The sequence below is a fragment of the Myotis davidii genome, unplaced genomic scaffold (assembly GCF_000327345.1).
Source record: "Myotis davidii unplaced genomic scaffold, ASM32734v1 scaffold327, whole genome shotgun sequence".
NCBI lineage: Eukaryota > Metazoa > Chordata > Mammalia > Chiroptera > Vespertilionidae > Myotis > Myotis davidii.
The window spans coordinates 4,685,361-4,689,028 of NW_006298628.1; the positions used below are offsets into that span (position 1 = coordinate 4,685,361).

Sequence of the window (3,668 nt, forward strand, 5' to 3'; positions counted from 1 at the left end):
GGGCTCCTAGGGTGGACTCGGGGGGTCAGAGGGCAGGGACAGGATCGAGAACGAGTGGAAGGCTCCCCCCAATCCAGTTTTCTCTGCTCCTTTGTTAACTGGGGCAGTAAGTGGCCCCTCTCCCCCTCCCCCCAGTTCACCCTTAATCCCTCTTCTCAAGGGAAGGCACTTGGGGTGGCCCTCTCCCCTTCAGGGAGCTCCTTTCTGGGCACTACTCTGGGGCAAGGCATTATGGGAGAAATGGGGGTAGCCCAGGTGGTCTGATGCCCCACATGTTGTACAGACTGAGGCCAGTTGATCTGTTCTGTTTTATACTCCTTACAATAAAGGTTATTTTTGGATACACCTGTGAGTTCAGTCTGGCAAGACCTGGCTCGCTGGGGTTGAGAAGGGGGGCAGGAGAGGTGTGCACCAGGCCTTGGTGAATGTGTCAGATGGATAGATGCCACTTACTGGCCAGCCGGGATGTTTCTGAGGGCAGGGCCGTGGTCTTGGTCATCTGAGAGCCCCCAGTGCCCAGCATGGAGCCGGACCCATAGAGGGTGCCCAATAACTGCTTGTTGAATGAATGAGTGGACAAGAGACTGTCATCCAGATGAGCGTTCCCAGTAGGGCCTACATCTATGGAGGTAACTCCAATGGGCCGGGGCTGTGGAGATGAGTCAGACAGCATCCCCATCCTCTACAAGTCCTGCGCTGACTGGTCCTCACCAACACCCAGGTGTGTATGTCCACCACCAAGTCATGGAACGGCTCCAGTACCTACCCCCACTGTCAACCCCCCTCTCTCCTCTCCAACCCCAGATCTGCTTACCGTCCTAATCGTTCTGCCCCTTTCAGAAAGCCTTTAGGGAATCCTCCAGCACTCAGCCCTCTGAGTCTCGCTTCCCTCTCCAACCCAGTTTCAACATCCAGAGTGATCTTTTCAGCATAGAAATCTGCTCACTCCCCTGCGCCTGCCCCTACACCCAGACAGACCCTGCAGGGTCAGGTCTCCGCTCACTGCCCATGCCGGCCTTTATTTATTTATTTATTTATTTTGTCTGAAGACTAATGTTTAAGAATTTTAATAATTTTGGCTCTTTTTAAAATATATATAGTTTTAGGCAGTGAAGGGCGTCTTCACCGGCCGCACTTCCCATGCACAGGGACAGCCCGGACGGCCGTGTCCTGGGTCAGTCACCGCAGACCCTCCGAGAGAGGAAGGGAAAGGGAGAGAGAGATAGAAACATCAATGATGAGAGAGAATCTTTGACCGGCTGCCTCCTGCACACCCTGCACTGGGGATTGAGCCCCCAACCCAGGCATGTGCCCTGGCTGGAACTGAACCCGGAACTCTTCAGTCCACAGGCCAACACTCGATCCACTGAGCCAAACCAGCTAGGGCCAACTAGGTGTTATTTTTGCCAAGGAATCAAATCTAAATCTGGATCCAACAATTAGTTTGGCGGTTTTCAGCCGGTGTGCTGCAAGAATTTCTAAAGCAGGCACTGACCTCTTTTCCCTTAGATTGTTAAAAAAAAAAAAAAAAAAAGCAACAGCCAACACAACAATAACCGTCCTGTGGGAATGAATCAGAATTATACCTATTTTTTTGGTCAGGTCAGCAAAACATATATTTGTTGGTGTGCCGCAGAATTTTAGTCATTAGTTTATATGAGCCAAGTGGTGAAATAGGTTGAAAATCACTGGACTGGTTTATCGGAAATTCAGGGAACAGGAACATTTGAGATGACACATGGAGACGCGATGACCAAAATCCAGAATAGGAAACATCAGAACACACAGCCCAGTTTCTTCAACAACAAAACATATTTCAAGAAAAGATGGGGAATCTAGTTTTCAAGAAATTTAGACATACATCAACCAAATATAATGCATTGACCTTATTTGATTCAAATCCAAACTAGTTAACTGCAAAAAAAAAAAAAAAAAAAAAAAAAGAAGAAGAAGAAGAAAAACCCAACCAAAAAAAAAAACCATTTATGAGCAATTAGGGGAAATTTGAATGCTGAGATATATGGTGATATTAAGGAATTAGTTAATTTTTGAAAGTGTGATAATGGTATTGTGGTTATGCCTTTTAAAAAGTCTTTAAGAAATTCATTCTGGAGTATTTATTGGTGAAATGATATCTCTGCTTTAAAAAATATGTATGTATATATTTTTAATTGATTTCAGAGGAAGGGAGAGATAGAAACATCAATGATGAGAGATAATCATTGATCTGCTGCCTCCTGCACGCCCTCTACTGGGGATCGAGCCTGCAACCCTGGCATGTGCCCTGATCGGAATCAAAACGTGGCCTCCTAATAAAAAACACACAAAAAACCCGTGACCTCCTGGTTCAGGGGTTAATGTTCAACCACTGAGCCACACTGGCTGGGCTCAGCTTCGTTTTTAAAATAACCCAGAGGTTAGGGGAGAGGGTGTGGGTATAGTCATTGGTTGGTTATGAATTGATGTTGGATTAAAGCTGCTCAAAGGGTACACAGGGAGTCATTAAATTCTTCTCTAAGCTTGAAAGTGTGATTATTATATACGTGTTTAATGGAGCATCTCCGTACAGGAAGGAGTGTCTGGGCTGAGAAGGGCTGTCCACTACCTGCCATAATGAGGCCGCCAGTCAATCCAGGGGCTTTGAAAGATGGATTGTGGCGCCCCCAAGGAAGGGACAGATTTTATTTATTTATTTTTAAAATATATTTTATTGATTGCTTACAGAGAGGAAGGGAGAGGGATAGAGAGTTAGAAACATCGATGAGAGAGAAACATCGATCAGCTGCCTCTTGCACACCCCCTACTGGGGATTGAGCCCGAACCCCGGCCTGTGCCCTTGACCGGGATGGAACCTGGGACCCTTCAGTCCGCAGGCCGTGGCTCTATCCACTGAGCCAAACCAGCTAGGGCGGGACAGGCTTTTCTTTGCTGGGCACCTGGGCTGTTGAGCTGTAGCTGCGTTTCCATGGTGTGGGTTTATGTTGGGGTGGTTTTCAGGAGACTGAGGGAGATGGGGAGGCCAATGTCACTCTTTTAGGGCCACCACGTGGATCCTGCTAGGGTCTCCGTAATGAAGCTGCGCCCTATGACCTTGGAGTTGGAGGGGAACCTGCATGCAGGGATGGGATGGGCACCCCCACCCCCACGGAGCCACAGCCAACCGGGCATGTTCCTCTGCATCCACCTGCCTAACCTGCGCCCTGAGCGACATTTGGGATGGCAGGAGTGGGCATTACTACCAGACTATACCAGTTTTCCAAAGCATTCCACCTGTTTCCTTCCCCCCAGCCTTGGCTCACCTACACCCATCAGTCCCCACCTTTCGGTTACCTTCCCCCGAACGGAGCCACCCCGACCCACACATCTGAGGGGTGAGCTGGAGGGTGGGAGGCATGACCTGAGTCAGGTGAGCCTGGATGCACCGCGGGACCATCCCGGAGTCGCTCTGGCACCAAAGCACGTGCGGAGTGTGATCTGCACCCGCAGCTCGCCCTTCCGGCCCCCTCTCCCCCTGGAACCAGCTGTCTGCACGCTGTTGCTGCCACTCGGGGGGCACTGGGCCGCCGGGCAGGATGGGGGTGTGTGTGTGTGGAGTGCAGGCACCTTCTCAGCAGAGGCACCCCCGTCTCTGCGACTGGAAGGCCCGGCCGCTTCGCCAGGGGGCGCGC

At 50.2% G+C, this 3,668-nt stretch overlaps 1 protein-coding gene across 1 annotated transcript in view; it reads left to right on the forward strand.

Moving 5' to 3' along the window:
- GRB7 (growth factor receptor bound protein 7) overlaps positions 1 to 3,668 on the forward strand; it is a 14,297-nt gene that overhangs the window by 7,536 nt on the left and 3,093 nt on the right. The window lies entirely within an intron of this gene.